The sequence below is a fragment of the Ailuropoda melanoleuca genome, chromosome 7 (genome assembly GCF_002007445.2).
Source record: "Ailuropoda melanoleuca isolate Jingjing chromosome 7, ASM200744v2, whole genome shotgun sequence".
NCBI classification, from domain to species: Eukaryota; Metazoa; Chordata; class Mammalia; order Carnivora; family Ursidae; genus Ailuropoda; species Ailuropoda melanoleuca.
This window is the reverse complement of record NC_048224.1, coordinates 1,348,889-1,367,428: the sequence shown is the minus strand read 5'-3', so window position 1 is coordinate 1,367,428 and position 18,540 is coordinate 1,348,889. Positions and strand designations below refer to the sequence as shown.

Here is an 18,540-nt window from a genome sequence, read left to right as displayed (position 1 = left end):
ACATAAGACTAAATATTATTTAAAATTAAAACCACTCACAATTCTTTGTCTCCTCTGATTTCATGAGGAAAATGAAGATATTGCTTAAAGGCAGAAAACCCAAGATAACTTATTTGATCCCTCATTTTCATAGAATAAAACAAATGAACGAAAAAGAATCTTTTAAGTAATTTCTTTCTTGTATCTTTCAAAGATAATTATCTAAGTCTGATTCTCTATGGATTGGCTCAACATTAACTATAACTCATTTTCCTTCACTAGAGAGGAAAAGTGTAAAAAATAACAATAAAAAATATCCCCATGTTTTGCAAAAAGGAAGTTTACCAGTAAAGATGAAAAGAGATTTTTTAACAGAGCAAGATCCTAAGTAATGAATTCTCCCCTTTAACAAATCTAACTATTCCCTTGGTAAACTTTTGTTTCTAGAGAAAGCTAAGTATGTCGAATCCAGTCAATTCCATCTGTTGACCACTTCCCTACATCTCTCTTTCCTCTTCTCACTCTTTGTCATCTTCCAAACCAGCATTTTGTACCTTCCTTGCACCTTCACGTGTTACTAAAGTCAAAGACCCTATACTTATTGTCTGTCCACAGACACAACTCCACCACACATGCCATCAGTGCAGTGACTCTGACAGGTGAGATTCAGATACAGGTGTCCCCATTACATTAGTTACCTACTGCTGCACAGAAAATTATCCCAAATTCTGTGGCTGTTGGCAGACAAGTCTCCATTAGGCCCCTTGTGTTTCTTGTGAGCAGAAGCACTGACAGCTTTTGGTCCAGATTCTCTTTTCCAGGATATTTGTACAGCAAACAACCTTGGAAGAAGGAGACAGTGTATCCCCCTGGGCCAGAGGCCAGAATTGTCTGCTGTACAATATAATAAAAATAACATAGCTCTTCAGGGTAAAGCTTGAGCAGATTTTCTTGAAGCCCTCTTATAAAAGATTGGGGTTTTCTAAGCTGAGGGTCCCTCAGCTGTGAGGCAAACCCACTGTGTATTCAGTACCTACATGCCTATGGCTGCCTCACCCCCCATAGGACTTAGGGAGTGAGAGGAAACAATGCAAACATGTGCTCACACTGACTGCTTTGCTATAAATATGCAAGTCTTTTGTCTCTGACTCAGGAGTCCAATGACTTCTACTAGTGTCCATAAAACTGTGGTAGACTAATTTGTTAGCTTTCAAATAGGGTAAGATCTCAGATCTTTCTCAGGTTTTGACAGTGGTTTAAAAACAACAAACATTTATTTTCTCATAGTTTCTGAGAGTCAGGAATCTGGAATTGGCTTACCTGGATGATTCTGGTTCAGGGTCTCTCATGAGATGACTGTGAAGCTACCAGCAGGGGCTGCTGAAGTCATCTGAAAGCTTGATTGGGGCTGAAAGATACAGCAAGTATCAAGAAGGCTGATTCATATGGCTGCAGGCCAGAGGCCTCAGCTCCTCACCACACTGGCTTCTCCACAGAGCTTTCAGAAGATCCTCAAAACATGGCAGCTGTTCCCCCCAGAGCAAATGATCCAAGAGAGAATGAGTGTGGCCAGAATGGAAACTGCAGCATCTCTTATTTTCTAATATCAGAAATGATATACCATCACTCTGCCATATTTTGTTGGATACAAAGTTCAACCACAGCACACTGTGAGAGACAACTGCATAAGGGTGGGAATATCATGAGACAGGAATCTTTTGGGCTGTCTTCTGTTGTCAGGTGAGCACCTCACTCACACACAGAGAATCTGGTTGGCATTACCAGATGCTTTCAAGCCAGGGGCATGTAGAACTGATGAAATAATGGTTAGGAAAAAAAGATAGAACAAAAGCTTGAATTTTAGAACTGGCTTCAAAAAGAGATTATTTCACCAAGAAGAGAAACCTCTGGAAAGTGGTTAGCAAAAAGTGAGGGAGTTTAGTACCCTCTCCCCATGAAGACTGGTAAAATTCAGAGGGATTTGTTTCATTTTCTTTCCAAGACAGATGACATACTCAATCCAGTCTCTAGGGAAAGAAAGAGTCACCCATTGCAACCCACCTCCTTTCTTCTGGAGAAAGCAACAATATTTTTTTTTCCTTTGTCATTCTTCTCCCACCAACCCTGCCACATTCCCATTTGGCTAGCCCATGAGACAGAAGCATTTTTCTCATTTTTTTTCATGAGTGTTTGACAATGCCACCCAACACCTGCATTCCTGTGCCACTTCAGAGTGGACACTTTCACTATTTCTGGTTCCAGCAGAAGTAGATCCAACAGTGAAAAATATGTGCAGTGAGGACATCTGAAAAGGAAGGAGGAGCATAGAATGTAAGGAAGCAGTATGTGCATGTGTATGTGGGCATACAAGCAGGTTCTAAATAGGAGTCAGGAAAAAACTGAGCAATATACAATGCAATTTTAATTCATATTCTCTTGTTCTTCATTGTGGAGGAAAATTTTAACTTATTAATGCCAACTGCAACATGCAAGCACTACCACCTAATATTGAAATGTGTGCCTGGAAAACATATGAAAGTGGTGTGTATGTATATATGTATGTAGGAATGATAAGGGAGGGCTCTAGAGACTCTTAGAAATAAAAATCAATGGTCTTCATTTTAGCAAAAGAAATAAACATTCTTTAGCATCTTCTGTATGCCAAACTCTGAGCTAATTTCATTCACGTTTAATCTTCATTCAAAACAACCCTCTAAGGCAGGCATAATCATCCCATTTCACAGGAGAAAAGAAATGGCTCAGAAAGAATATGCCTTACATAACACAGTGACAGATTCAGGAGTTCATATTCTTGCATGTCTCACTAGCTCTTTGACAAAACAGGGATATCTATTGCTTAAAATGGTGAAGAGAAGGGGTGCCTGGGTGGCACAGTCATTAAGCGTCTGCTTTCGGCTCAGGGCGTGATCCCAGCGTTCTGGGATCGAGCCCCACATCAGGCTCCTCTGCTGGAAGGCTGCTTCGTCCTCTCCCACTCCCCCTGCTGTGTTTCCTCTCTCACTAGCTGTCTCTCTCTGTCAAATAAATAAAATCTTTTTTTAAAAAAAATGGTGAAGAGGAGAGGTGCCCAAGTCTGAAATCTTTATTGAAAGCAGTAGTGTTTCTAGAATTTGGGGAGGACAAAACAAATGAAATAACTGAAGTGAAGGTGGTTTTCATATCATCCTGAGAAGCAGCAGAGTGCACATGAGTTTACACAATCTCTTCATCTTCAGAAAAGTGTTCCAAGGGCTTCTCCTCTTAACAGTACTTCTAGTGTGCTTGAGTCCTTGCAAGAGGGCTAGCAACCACCCAAACATGCATGAATGAAAGGAAGCTCCAAGCCCCCCAAAAGACCAAAGATACGTGGGCTAGGACCCTGTTTCCTAGAACCAGGAACACTGAACTAGATAAGAGCCTATGGCTCCCAGTGCCTTGCAAACTATCTGTGTTTGGTGCAGGGTCTTTGACTTTAGTTGCTTTCTCTTGGCCCTCCCAGAGCCCTACTGGGCTGTTCAGAGACAACCTGCTTTCACAGCACATTAAACATGTCTCACATGGCAAACTCATGGCCATGGATGGGAAAGTATCTCTTTTTTGAGCAATAATATTCAAATTGTTACCAAAAGGAAATGAGCTATTTGGGAGCATGAGAGAACACATGGAGTTGATAGCAAGAATGGAGTGGTATTACATGTGATGCTGTTCCAACAAAAATTATTTAAAGACCTTAAAACTCTTTTCCCTAAGACTTTTCTCCAATAGGGGAAATCAGATGGAAGGCCTAACTCTCCAATACAATGTACAGCACACAGGTATCTGGCTGATGAAAAGTTCACGAGCACAGTGGATTGTCTCCTTGAGAGAAGGATGATACAACCAAAAAAGCATGGACTATGGACTCAGACAGACCTGAGTTTGCATTTTAGCTCAATATTACTTGTATGACTTTGAAAATTTATATAAAGTCTCTAAATCTGTTTCCTTATTTGTACAATTAGAATGATAATACCTACCTCTGGGCTTTGGTAATCCCTACCCATGAGATAACACGGGTAAACTATCTCATACAGTCTGGTGTAGGCTGAGTCCTCTGTAAATCACAGCAATGAATTCCATTCATTCATTTTTCAAGTCATATGCATAAAACTTTGGGCTACACTTTCAAGAAGGAGCCTTTAGGATTCTGAAGCCACAAGCAAACTAAGTTTCCAAAGAACCACATCTTTCAAATTGAATTGGATAAGTCATAGAGTATTTAACAGGGTGCTGGTCTTGAAGAGAATAGATTTAATTTGGTTTAGTTCCTTTGGCATTTGCAGGTAAAAACCACCACAAATTAATTAGCATGTCTTCATTTGCTTGAGGATGATTAATAATACTCAGGGAAAACAGGTTTTACATAATTCATCAGTCTGACACAGCCCAACACCTCTGGAGTTCCAAGAACTTCCAATCCTAGCTGGTCTGTGACGCTTTAAAGCTAGCTACAAAACACAAAGGGCACTGTTCTTGTAGGCCCTACATTAGCTATTGTTCTGAAGTGAGGGGAGAGAAATCTAATCACCATCTTCAAAGTTACTTTCTTTCCAAAGAAAGAAAGGGTATAATCAGAAGGGGGAATGAAGCATGAGAGACTATGGACTCTGAGAAACAAACTGAGGGCTTCAGAGGGGAGGAGGGTGGGGGAATGGGATAGACTGGTGATGGGTAGTAAGGAGGGCACGTGTTGCATGGTGCACTGAGTGTTATACACAACTAATGAATCATCAAACTTTACATCAAAAACCAGGGATGTACTGGTGACTAACATAATATAATAAAAAAGTATATTAAAAAGAAAGGAAGAAAAAAGAAAGAAAGAAAGAGAAAGAAAGAAAGAAAGAAAGAAAGAAAGAAAGAAAGAAAGAAAGAAAGAAAGGAAGGAAGGAAGGAAGGAAGGAAGGAAGGAAGGAAGGAAGAGAGAAAGAAAGAAAACCAAAAGGTAAAGGGGTGTAAACAAATCCTCTATACATGGAGCAGCTTTGACTTGGTCTCCAGTAATTCACTTGGTTAACTAAATAGGTTGAACATCTATTATGCAGAGACACCATCATAGGTGCCTTCTTCTTCTTTTCCCCACCATTAGTCTGTATGAGGCCCCAAGTAGTGGGGCTCTTTTGATATAAGCAAAGGTGAGTCTTTTTCATACTGCCAAAAATGTCTTCAGCCCAAGCACACAGAGTTTTCTATGAGTGGTCTAGAGGGCACAAGGTATGAGCTAAGGGATTGGAAGTGTGAGTCATCAACACACAACTAAGAAGCAAAAAGTAAGTTTGATCAGCGTTTCTGAATCCAAATTGGAATGCCTGCTGGCAAAAATTTTTCATTATCTACTCATGGCCTTAGAAGTGAATGAGAAGAGGAATCCCATGAGAGTATTAAGAGCAATAACTGTCTTAAAATATTTGGAAGAGGGTCTGGGGAAAGAAATGTGAATTTTAAAACAAAATAATATATATCTTTCTAGGTCTGTATAAGACCCTGAATTTAGCCAACTGACATAATTAGAGGTCACATGGCCATCTGCGGAATTCAAGAGAGAGGCCTTCTGCTCTATGTGAAAGGTTGGACAAATGAACTGAAAATCTCTGAGATCCATTCCAAAGCTAAGATCCTGGGACTCTGACTAGAGTTTACAATAAAGAATAATTTTGAATTCTTCACTGAGACCTGCCTTCAATTTGACGGTCCACTCTCGATTCTGGTTATTTATCTGGCGTTATTAAGTTCACCATTTGTGTCGCAGGATGCCAGCTGGGATAGAAGGGTTTCCTAGCCAACATCATCCAATGCTACTCCAGACTCTCTTGGTCCTAACACTAGAAGCCAGCTCAACCTGCTGTCAGTGTAAGAGTGAAAGTATCTCACAGTTTTCAAGCGTAGAAGGGCTTAGGGAAGGGGCAGAAACGAAGGCCTGGACCATCAGGAATCTCAGGAGTGTCCTTTCTCTGTCTTTAATCTTGACCTTTCCAAGAATCAGCCTCATTTTTATTTGTTTTTATAGAACAGATTTCCCTAATTCCAAGTCCACGTGACAAGAAATGCCATGCCACCTAAATTGACAAAATGCCATTGATGCCTAAATCATGTCAGACTCAGCAACAGTAGAGAAGCCCTGGTTGGCCCTGACTGAGTCAGGTAACTACCTCTGATCACATCGGTTCTGGACATGGAGGTATGTGGGTTTAGGGACTACAAACATGGCCGCGGAGGGCCCATACCTGCGGAAGATGAGAAACGATGAGAGAAGGAAGGTAGCTGGAAAAAAATCCTAAAAGAAGTCCACTAAAAATAGATTTCACCAAAACAATAAAATATTTTCATGTTTATGTTTTCTTCAATTGGGTAATAAATGTTGCTGTTGCTTGTGTTTGTATCTTACATCTGAAAGAACTATGTCAATCTTACAGATGCATTAACTTCTCATTTTTTTAAAGTGACATCTGAAGCATGTTGTCTTTCTTGATTTACGACTTCAAGTCACAAATAATCAATACTTGCCCTGAGGAAATCTTAGGGCTATTTTAAAAACCAGAATCCTATAATCCTCTGGTGCCTTATAGCTCCAGGAAAAACAAGTTATCCTCTTAATAGAACTGTCTATGGTTGTTTCTTCTCCTATAAGGGGAACTTGGTTTAATGACCCCATGTCACTGGATGGGGTGGGCTCCTCTAGAGAAAATGGAAGGAGTTATTTTTTATTTCCAAAACCATCCAGGAAAATGCTCCATATATAGTTTTCTGCTGTCTCACTTGGAGAAAATGTGGCTCTATCTACAATAACTGTTGATTTCAGTGTCTTTTTGGTGGAGAAAGCCTGGGTGGTAGGGGGTGAATTTATCTAGTCAGACTACTATTTGAAAATTTCAACCTAAGCAAAAAAAAAAAATTTAAACAAAACCAAATGCCATTTTTTTCTAACAAAATACAATTTGCTTTCAAATGGGTAAAAGATAAACACTCTACCAAAGAATATATACAGATTGCAAATAAAAATGTAAAAATATTCTCAACATCATTAGTCATAACAGAAATGCAAATTAAAACCATGATGAGATACCACTGTATGCCTATTAGAATGGTTAAGTTAAAAAATTGATAATATTAAGTGACATCAAGGATGTGAATCACTGGAAATACAAAATGTGCACCCACTTTAGAAAACCACGTGGCACTTTCCTATAAAGTGAAACATTAACTTTCCTAAAACTCAGCTATCCCACTGCTAAGTATTGACCCAAGTGAAATAAAAACTTACAGTTCACTTGAAAACATGTACACAGATGGTTTTTTGCATAACTAACAAAAAATGGAAATAATCCAAATAAACCCCTACTAGGAGATGGATAAACAAACTGTGGTACATCTACATAAAACAGATTACCTAGCAAAAGAAAAGAGACAAATTATTGATACATACAGCAATATAGATGGATCTTATATGCAATATTAAGTCAAAGAAGGTTCTGATGTTGAGTGAGAGAAGCCAGACTAATAAGGCTACATATTATATAATTCCACTTAAAAGACATTCTGGAGAAGGCAAAACCATAGAAAGAAAACAAATCAGTGGTTGTCAGAAGCTGAGGAATTAACTACAAAGGGTCACACAATTTGGGGGAGTCATAGGACTATTGCATATTTGGTGTGAGTGTGGGTTACATGACTATATGCATTTGTCAAAACTTATTAGAACTCTACACTTAAGGGTGGATTTTACTGTATGCAAATTATATCTTAATTAAAAAGAAGAAATACACATTTATCAACAGATATAGTGTAGTATGTATTAATTCCTCTTTAACTGCACTCGTGTCCACTTTAGAGATTCTCACTGAACAGCATTTTTAAACTTCATAGCAAGTCCAAGGCACCTTCCGTGTCTTTGGCTGCTTCTGTGCATTTATAAAGTCAAAGTGAAAGTTCTTCCTTCAGCTCTACTGTGTTCACCTCCAGAGCACTCTTTCTGAGACAAGAGCCCTTTTTGTCTTGATGGATTTACCACAGAAATGGAGAGAGGCCAAGCATATCCCATGAGCACTTCCAAAGCTGAAGTCTCTCTTTGCCATGTTAAACTGTTCACATAAATGAGAGGGAAAATCTGCCTCTTATTTTTTCTGCCGGGTAACTTTTCCCCAACCTGCACTTGAATTCGAGTATCTGTAGTCCAAACAGCTGGAGATGATGCAGGGCTGTTATAACCCGCATTGTTCTGCACCACCCCCAGAAGGAACTGTTCCCCAGCTACAGAAAAGGGAACGCCAGCCCATCAGTCATCCTCTGGGTGACTTATATGGGCTCTATTAATATCACAAGAAGCTTCCCTTCAGCATTCACCTCTTAAGAGTCCATTTCAATTCCAATAAATATTCACAACTGACGCCTTCCATATGCCACCTAGGCTAAAACGGAACTAATGAGTGCTTAGGAGATGATGTTTTAAAATGATGCACTGCGTAGAAACCTATACAAATCTCTGCTTTATTGCAGGAACCAGAGGTTAGCATTAAGAGGACTGCCGTTTGCTTCTCCAATTTGTAACACCATTAATTACTTGTGTGTTTTTTTAATCTGCCTCTAAAACAGAAGCATTGCAAATCTACAATGCAAGAATTCCCTAAATGAGGACTTGGGATAAACCCACACCCTCTGGAACTACTGGTTCCAATTCAGTCAAGGAAGGTAGAGCGCAGAAAACAGTCTCTGCACCTTGGGGCCCCCAGTTTAAATCAATAGGGGATATGCAGGTGTGCGACAGAGGAAACAAAGATTGAAGCTCATTGTGGAAATATCATCAAAGAAGAAAGTAACTGTGAACTGTCCCTCCAGAAGTTAGACAAGTCTCAGACTTTCCATCAGGGTCCTAAACTAGTGTACTAAACTAGTCACAGCCCTAATCAAATATAAGTGCCTGCCTGCCGCCAGCCATAGCATGTCAGCCCTGACATCAGAATTCTCCTGTCCTCTGACCCACAGGGATGCTGCGAGCAGTAATTAATGTCCATTAAGTGGCTAGTCATCCTTACTCAGCGGCTTTCTGTCAAGTTCTAAGCAGACAGCAGCATACCCCGTGACCCAGAGTACCTCATCAGACCATTTCCTTCTCTGGGGAAAGGAGGTGACCTCAGCTGCAGCCGTCCACAGTGCAAAAGCCACAGACACTAAAGGGCCTCTTGCCACCATAAACAGTGTCCCCAAGATGGAGCTGAGCCCTGCTTAGAGAGGCCTGGGCTGGGCAGGCCCAGAGGAAATGGCTGTTGCATGGTAGAAGGCTTCAGAGTTCAGAACAGTTAAACCAATGCAGACAGCTCTGATGGATGGAAATAATGCCAGAACATTCTTAATGCAAGCCAAGCCAGAGCATAAATGACAGTCTACAGTGACTTTCTCCTGCTTTCCAAACAGCTAGCCCTATTCCGCTACATCAAAGCTCTGAATTCATGAAGCCCTGACTGGGACTACTGAATACCAAAGGAGCCGAAACAATCTGAGAGGAGAAGCTAACATTTGTTAAGTTCTACGTGGTGCCAAGTTCTTTAATTACATCCATAGCATAGCACCTGACACACGGTAGATGCCAAAAAACCCAAAGCTTAAATAAGACTTGTCGAGTGAATGGGTTGAATGAATTCCCATTTAATTCTTCCGACAATTCCAAGTTAACAATTTACACCTGGGGAAACTAAGGCCCATAGCGCCATAGACTTCCTCATAGTCATGAAGCTATTTAAGGTTAAAGGGAGCTGAAATAGGCTTTTCTGACTTTTTAGAACCCGTGACTCTTCAGGAACACTTGCTAGTTCCTGACTCTGGTAGTCTATCCTGTTAACACTGGTGTGGCATGGTTGATGTTACCTGCCTTATTAAAGAGACCAAGAGTTGGCCTCCTCACTCAGATTGTTGGGATCAAAATCCCCAGAGGCTTCTCTTACCAGCTCTCCTACCAAGGATTAGTCATAATATTCCCTTTACATATAATTATCGGCCCATAGGAGAGGAAAAATATCCCACCTTCCTTTTTGGAGAGACTTTTGTTCCATCATCTCTAGGTCTCCATAGGAGCCAATTTATACACCCCTCTCCATGCAGACAGTAATATTCAAACAAACTGTCATGGTTCCTATGTCCTCCCTTCACCCACACCTCCCTATAGGAGAAGGTATCTGTCCATTGCAGAGCCCAACCCATCAAATCACATGCTGGTGTGGGGAGGAAACAAGAGTGGAAAACCACCTCCACCACCTCTTTCATGTGACCTCCTGCATGCAGAGATAAAAATTTCTGCTTTTTCAGAAGTGGTAAGTACCCAGAAGATCTTCACTGCCTCCCATCCTCCCTCTGCCCTCCACTATGCCAGGCCCAGCCTTTGCAAGGCAGGCTCTGCTTCTGCCTACAGCCATTGTCTGGAGCTGTCAGGGTCTGTTCAGCAATGCCAGCTCACCCACAGGTGGGAACCACTGTTCACACTCCAGAAGTGGCCATAGGTCCCCTCTGCATTCTCTGGCCTGGCTTTTCCCTGGTTTTTGGCAACTAAGGGACCCCTCCCCCTTAAGAAAGCTACTGCTCTCATGCAGCTTCCCTATCAGTTCTCTAAGGCCTACCTAAGCCCTGGAGATAAAGGTTGGGGGTTAGATGCAGGCGCTCATCCCTCCTCCCCTCCAAGGTTCTGGCCAGCTGACACTGCAGCTGACACCAGCTTTAAAGGCTGAGCACCAGCCAACAATATTTACCCCATGTCTCTTAGAATATAATTAAGTATTTTAGATTCTATTTTGCTTCCTGCAATATTTCTTTTTACTGGGGGGAGGGGAGATTCTATGTTCTTTGTTTGGGTTTCTTTATGAGGGATTGGAACAGTTCCTCAAATATCTTGCATTCCTTGCATGGCCGTTCATATTTAGAAATAAATTACTAAACACTGACTGGAAATACTGAATATGTGCATGAGGCTTGTCAACTTGTGATTCTCACCATGGAGTAAATATCTATAACCTGGCTCTTTTTATTTGGTGGGACCCTAAATTCTTCCAGGGAAGTCTCCCCTAATCCCCTGCCTATAACTACACCTATATACATAGGATTTCTGGAACCTCTGTAGAAAACAGTGGGGATGAGGGTGTTTTACTATTCAAGGTATGTGCCTTTATTAAATTTCTCCCATTTTCAGCTTTGAGTTTCATCACTACCACCCTGCCCCTCTATAGCCCATACTCAGAGGAGTGGTGGCCTGGCTGTGTGAGAGGAGGAGGGTACCTGGCCGTCAGCAACTCTGCACTCAGGCTTTCAGCCAATGCCCCTGGTTTCAGCTTTATACTTCACCCCTACCTCCAGGTTCTGGGACTTGCTGAAGTTCTACACAATAGATTATTTCTGCTCCCTTCTGAGGACACTAAATTGCCACAGCCTCCAAACAATTAAATCAGCTACCAGTCCATTCTCCAGCTTCCTAAACCTGTGGAAAGTTTCCATCTTTAGTTGTCTCCTTGGCTCTCCTCTCTGTACCTGTGAGTTTGTACCTATTGTACTCCTCTACAATTGTCTTAGTGGGGTTTGGAAAGGAAAAGGAAAGTTGTCACATGCTGTCCACCTTCCAGGTTTCTCTTTCATGGTTACTGATGTGGGGCCACAAGTGAACAGTCGAGAAAGAATTCTTGAGACGTATTCAATGCAAAAAGATGCTTTTATGATAGCACAGGGACAGGACCCATGAGCAGAAAATGCTGCACTTTTGCTGTGTGAAGCTGGTGATTATATGCTTAGTGTTTAAGGGGGAGGGGACATCCAGGGAGTATTAGATCATAAATGTTTTCTTCAAATTTCTACTCATAAAACTACTTTTGCGAGATTTCGCCTGTGTTTATCATTCAGCTCAATATTAACTATTGGTGAGACATACAGTCAGTCATGAGACCCTTTAAGAATGTAGCAACCAGCACATAGTTGAGCCTTATTGAAACTATGCAGTCTCTAGGTCAGCCTTCTGGGCTAAAGGTGAACATTCTTCCGTCCCTCATTAGTATTGAGAGAACTAGACCAAATGTTGAAGGGAACAGGGAGCTCCAGAATGTGACTCTTATTACCAGTTTCCATATCCAGAGTTCTCAGAGCAGAACAGGAGAGGGCATCCCTAGTAACTCTCCTTTAACACATGGTAAGAACCCACTGCTTCCCTATGGGGACCAAGGCACTATCAGCTCCATCTCTTTTGTGCATGCCTGCCCCACCATGGTGAACCCACAATCTCTTGGGTCATCACCATAGACTCTGCCACGGGTATTGGGACTGCTGATGCCAAGGGCACCCAACATTCCAGAATTTCTCTGGCGAGTATTCAGAAAGACATAACCGTGGCCTTATTTTCCTTTGTAGCTCCTTGCACATGTCTTGTCTTTAGTTCGGAGCCCACCTGGCACCCTCCAAGATGAGAATCAAAGATCTTTCCAGGGAATCAACAACACTGGCCCAAACTTTGCAAGATGCCAAAAATCAAGTTGGTGTCACTGTTTCATGGAAAAGGAGAACAATAAACTCCATGTTGGCAGAACAAAGGCAGGTCACCAACAGCGCACTCAGCTTGTGGGAACACATCTCAGGGACAGACAGCAGGAAGCTCTTTGGTATAGCTCTCTCCAGTTATTATGACAGCACAGGGCCTGGACAAGGATGTTGGAGAAATGCCTGACACAGAGGAGCTATTTTGAAGTGCACATCTGAGGAACTCCAAAAACAATTCTTCTCTCTCCTTCTCCCTCACCTTTCCACTTCTCTGCTCTCCTCTTCTCTCTCTTTTGCTCATTGTCCCCTTCCAACATTTTTTTCTTTCTTTCTTTATTCTTCTTTCAAAACGTGACAAGATTATCTGGTGCCTGATAAAGATCTTCCACCAAGCTCAAGCCCTCAGAGAATATTTTCAACACAGCCATTTCCAGGCCCTGGAACTTAGAATCTACAAAGGAAATGCTGACAAAAGCCTTAAGTAGGGCAGCCCTGCACAGACCCAGCCTCGTTTAATCAGCTTGCTGAGAGCTGGGCCCAGAAAACAGGATAAACTCAGTCATAAAGCTTTTCATTCATCTTTAACCCACCTACTTCTCATCAACCTATTCATAATGAGCAGTAAATGAAGCTCTGTCACAAAGCCCCAGACCTTGGTGCAGGATTTTACTTCACAAAAGCTAGAGCTTTCCACGTTAATGCCTTTTGCTTTTCTGTCATAAGCTTCTAGGAAAAGACATTCTTCTCTCTTCGGGGAGAGAAACAAGACAAATGGCTTGGATAGTTAAGATTTACTGAGTCCTTACTATGTGCAGGGCTCAGCATTTTATATGCATTATCTCACTTAATCCTCATGATGACCCTAGGGGAGAGATCCGATTATTATCTTCTTTCACACACGAGGAACCAGAGATGTAGGAGCACATAGCGAGTGTGGGGTGGAGTCACGATTTGAATCCCATCGTTCTGGCTCCCAGCCTCTCATTAATCACTACATTGAACTGGTTTCCCAAACACAGAATTCCAAGATGGCCCTCACTCCAAGTCCTTCCCATCCTTACACCTAACAGCATCCTGCCCCCACAGACGCAGGTGTGCAATTGCAAGGACAAGCTATGCTTTGTCTTTGCTCCCTTTCTCTCACCTGGGGCTGAATTACATGCAACCCTATTTCTGCTTGAGAAAGAGCAAAGCTTGAGATATAAATTTGGAAGTTATCAACAGAGAGATGATATTAGAAATCAAGTGAATAGATGAAGATGCCCAAATGCAGAGGCAGGAAAGGACAAAACTTGGGGAGATAATTTAGAAAACAGGAGTAAAATTAGGACTATGCAAAGAAGACTAGGAATCAGCAGTACAGAGGGAAGAAATGAGAGCTACTTTTGATGGGAGAGCATTTGACATTGTGGGTCAGAGAATGAGGGCATCCATTGTTAAGGCCTGTGGCACCCCCAAAAAATTCTTTTCTCATAGCCCCATGAGTGCATGTATGTGTATGGGTGTATGTATCTGTGGGTGCTCAGATCCCTCACCTGTCCACCCATCCACCTCCTACTTCCCAAACCTGCCCTGCCGTTCCTGTATTGCACCAGTTGAATGTGTTGATCAAAAAAGAAAATCAGACATACTTTCAGGTTCCTCAACACCACATTTCCTTGTTTCCCTTCCCTTTCCCAGCAGCCACAGCCCAGAGAATTCCAGGCATGAGATACATGACATGGCAACAGCATCACAACTAACTCCTCATGACGCCCCCAGTAAGGGCCCCAGGTTAAGACCACCACCCCTTCTTCCCAACCACTCTACTCTCTAACTCCACTTGAGCCATTTGTTTTTTAGAAGACTCGGAGGGGGCATTGATTTTTGTTTTCAAAAGAAGGAGGACTGGGGCGCCTGGGTGGCGCAGCCGTTAAGCGTATGCCTTTGGCTCAGGGCATGATCCCAGAGTCCTGGGATCGAGCCCCACATCAGGCTCCTCCACTAGGAACCTGCTTCTTCCTCTCCCACTCCCCCTGATTGTGTTCCCTCTCTCGCTGGCTGTCTCTCTCTGTCAAATAAATAAAATCTTTAAAAAAAAAAAAAAAGAAGAAGGAGGAGGACAAAACGAAGGGTGGGAAGGAAAACCCTGGAAAAGGTGATTAATATCATTGCTGCTAATTTTCCACAAGCACTTGTCGGCACAGCGGTGAGCCAACACAGACCATGCCAAAAGTAATCTTGAAATTCTCTGGCATCTCACTCCAGCAATAAAACACAGATTTATGTGGTGCAGCCCATAATAGAAGATGGAATAAAATCATCCTAGATGACTGAATTGCAGTATTTCTGGTCCAAGAGCTTAATAACTGAACTCTTTATCCCTTCAGGGACTGCTCAGCCATTTGTTTTCATTTCTCTGACATTTTGTCAAAGTCACATAATCAGATGTGCTGCCCTTCTTCATGGTCTGGGCCTCAGAGGTCAGTGTGCTTCACAGTAGGGTCAGGAGATCCTCTCCTAGGTCCTGCTCTGCCCCCTACTAACTCAGAGACCTGAAGCAAGTTGCCCCATAAACAACACTAATCATCTTGCACGCCACCTTGGAACGTCTTCCAGGCCCACCCACACTCCACCTCCTCACTCCTCACTTCTCTGCCCCAGTTGGTCCTGCATCTAGGTTCCTGTTCTTCATTTAGCACATTCAGAGCCTTCTGCAAGAGAACACCTCAAAAATCTAAATTACTTTTGGAGGGGAGGCAGGTGGGGGGATGGGGTAACTGAGTGATGGGCTGAGCCCTGGGTGTTATGTACAACTGATGAATTACTGAACTCTACTTCAGGAATTAATAATACACTATATGTTAATTAATTTAAATAAAATAATTTTTTTAATCTTAGTTTTAAATATGTTTCATTATTGTCACCCAAAGTATCTTTGGATCTATTGGGCTGTTTGGGGGGGTGTTTTTTTCTGGTCCTCTGTTATAAGGTAGAATATTTTCTTTTTCTGTCCTCTTGCTCTATACCTTCTTCCATCTTTTTCTTCCCATGTCTTTTTTTTCTCCGTTCTTCCTCTCCTTTCTGATTCCTGACAATTACCTGGACCTGTCTCTGACACTCTTTGACAGGCATTGCTCATTTGCCTGGTGACAGTCCAGGATAAAGAAGACACTTTTCATTCTATACACAGTGACAGTTCAAAGTTGTGTAAAATCACCAAGGAACAGATGAGGAACCGTTTAAAGCAGTTTATATCTATAGCATGAGCATATATGGAAATGAAGCAGTGACACACACAGCTATAGCTAAGGGATACATTTAAGAGTGCAATTTTGGATATATCTGAGGAAAAATGGTGAAAACTTTTGGAAGCATTTCTCTGCATGAAGATTACTCTTCTTGCCTTCAAAGCAAAAATAGATTGCAAAACCCCACTAAAATAACAGGGGGGAAAGCAGCTCTCATTAAGTATCAGGCAACAGCAGGGGGCAATGTGCCTGAGTTCCAACACTGGCAAGGAACACAATTACAATTACAAGTATGAACAGAACAAACCACACCTGTAGACACCCAGCTCATGACGAAGCCTCCACAAAGCTTAAACATGATGCACATCTATCCAGGAAGACTGACAATTCTCCAGAAATCCTTTATCAGTCCTGGGGCCTAAATGAGACTTCCAAACTACCATGGATCCATGTGAGAGGTAGACTGGCAGGATATCGGGAATAACCATGAACCTACTGAGAGGAAAAAAAATCTAGAACAAAACAAGGAAAGGGCTATCCCCTTCATAACATTGGTTAAGCATTTCCTGTAGGAAAAAATAAGAATTAAAACAAAATCCACAGATACTGAGATATTATGTATACCATATATATTATATAGCAGCTTAGTGTTGAGTATATATATATATATTTTAATAGATATATACATATGAATTGGTTTACATTGTTTTTCAGTATTGCTAGGAAGTTCCTGAATTGGTTGGGCCTAATTGAAACTTTCTATCAAGACTCTGATATACAAAATTTGTATTTGCCTCTGTGGTGCGATAAAGAATAAACAATATATAAAGAATAGGAGTGTCTTCTGTCACTCATAAGGAGCTTCCTTGACTGTACCTGAGTTTATGCTAATGAGACAACGAATAAAGGAGGGGCCTAGACAGTCTCAGGATCTGGGCTGCTCACCACAGGAAACCACCGTCTGATTGCATGGCTGGAACTTTCAGCCCTATTCCACCAACAAGTCTCTAGGAAGGGACAGGGGCTAAAGACTGAGTTCAATCAGGAGGCCAATAATTTAATCAAACATACCACTGTCTTAGCCTACTCAGGCTGCCATAAGACCAAACCACAGAGCGGGTGGCCTAAAGAACAGAATCTCACAGTTCTGGAGGCTAAAAACCCAGGATGAAGGTGCCAGCTGATTCAGTGCCAGATGATTCAATCCCTGCTAAGGGCCCTCTTCCTGGCTGACAGATGTCCACCCTCTCTATATATCCTCACATGGCCTTTCCTTGGTGCATACACACAGAGAAAGAGAGAGAAAGAAAAATCTTTTCTCTCTTCCTCTTCTTAGAAGGCCATTAATCCCATCATTAGGGTACCACCCTCATGACCTAATCTAACCCTGATTATTTCCCAAAGGCCCCATCTCCAGGTACTATCACATTGTGGTATGAATTTGGAAGGAACACAAACAATTGGTCCATTACACCTACATAATGAAACCCAATATGAAAGGTCTGGAACAGCAAGGTTCAAGAAGTTTTAGAGTCGGTGACCACAGTGATGTGCTGGGAGGGTTCTGCACAAGAAGAGAACATGGAGCGCTGTGCCTGCACTTCCCCAGACCTTGCCACTCTATTTCTTTCTTCACTTGGCAGTTCATTTGTAGCCTTTATAATAAACCAGTAATTGTACATATAGTGCTTTTCCAAGTCCTGTGAGTTATTCTAGCAAATTATTGAACCTGAGGGACGGTCATGGGAACCCCCAAATTTGTAATTTTCCATGCAGAAGTGTAGGTGGCCCCTGGACTTGTAGCTGACACCCAAAATGAAGACAGTCTGTAAGACTGAACCCTTAACCCGTGAGATCTAAACACTAACTCTAGGTAATTAATGCCAGAATTGAACTGAATTATAGGACACCAGCTGGTGTGGGAGATTGTTGTTATAAAAAACATGCCCTCCCATGACCCATCCTAACACCTAACAGAATGATGTTTTTGCCTTCTGACTGCCCAGTGTAGTAGGTACAATTCTAAGATAGTGCCAAAATTCTCACCCCTGGTGGCATGCCTTGTATAATTCCCTTTCCTTAGTGGGGCAGGACCCATGAATTTGTTAGGGCTTTACTTCTGCGATTAAGTTTTGCTATGTGGCAATAGTGAAGGGATTTTTCTAAGTATAATTAAGGTCCCCCAATCAGTTCATTTTGAGTTAATCAAAAGGGAGATTATTCTGGACAGGCCTGACCTAATAAAGTAGGCCCTTTAAAGGAGGGTCTATAAGTCAGAGACAGAGGAATTCCGAGATTCACCTGCTGGCTCTGAAGACATAAGCTGCCATGTTGGGAGAAGCTCTATGAACAGACCAGATGGCAAGGACCACAACTGAGTGGCCCCAGGGGCTGAGATTAGACCCCAGGTGATAGCAGCAGAATAGGACTTCAATCCACCCTATAAGGAGCTGGAAAGAGGGTGCCGGCTCTAGGACAACACAACCCAGCTAATCCTTTTATTACAGTCTTGCCAGATCCCAAGGAGGGGACCCAGCTAAGATGTGCCCAGAATCCTGACCCATGGAAGCTGTGGGATCATAAATATATGTTGTTTCAACCTGCTAAGTCTGTGATAATTTCTAATTCAGCAATAGGAAACAAATGCAAACACATATCACACACACTGATCAATTTGTCATTCTCTTGCTTCCCGCTTACAGTGCTGCCCAAGTCTTTTTATGATGCCCTCTTCAAGAGGAAGCATAACCAAAGCTTTCGGCAGGTGCTCAGCACCATAATTTGCACATAATAT

At 42.0% G+C, this 18,540-nt stretch overlaps 1 long non-coding RNA gene across 2 annotated transcripts in view; it reads right to left on the bottom strand.

Moving 5' to 3' along the window:
• LOC105240241 overlaps positions 1-18,540 on the bottom strand; it is a 139,206-nt gene that overhangs the window by 65,392 nt on the left and 55,274 nt on the right. Inside the window, exon 4 of one of the 2 annotated variants that reach the window (XR_004626457.1) lies at positions 1,300-1,387. The exons of the other annotated variant lie outside the window; for it this stretch is intronic. This is a non-coding gene — a long non-coding RNA (uncharacterized LOC105240241). The remainder of the gene's footprint in view (positions 1-1,299; positions 1,388-18,540) is intronic. 2 annotated transcript variants of the gene reach the window in all.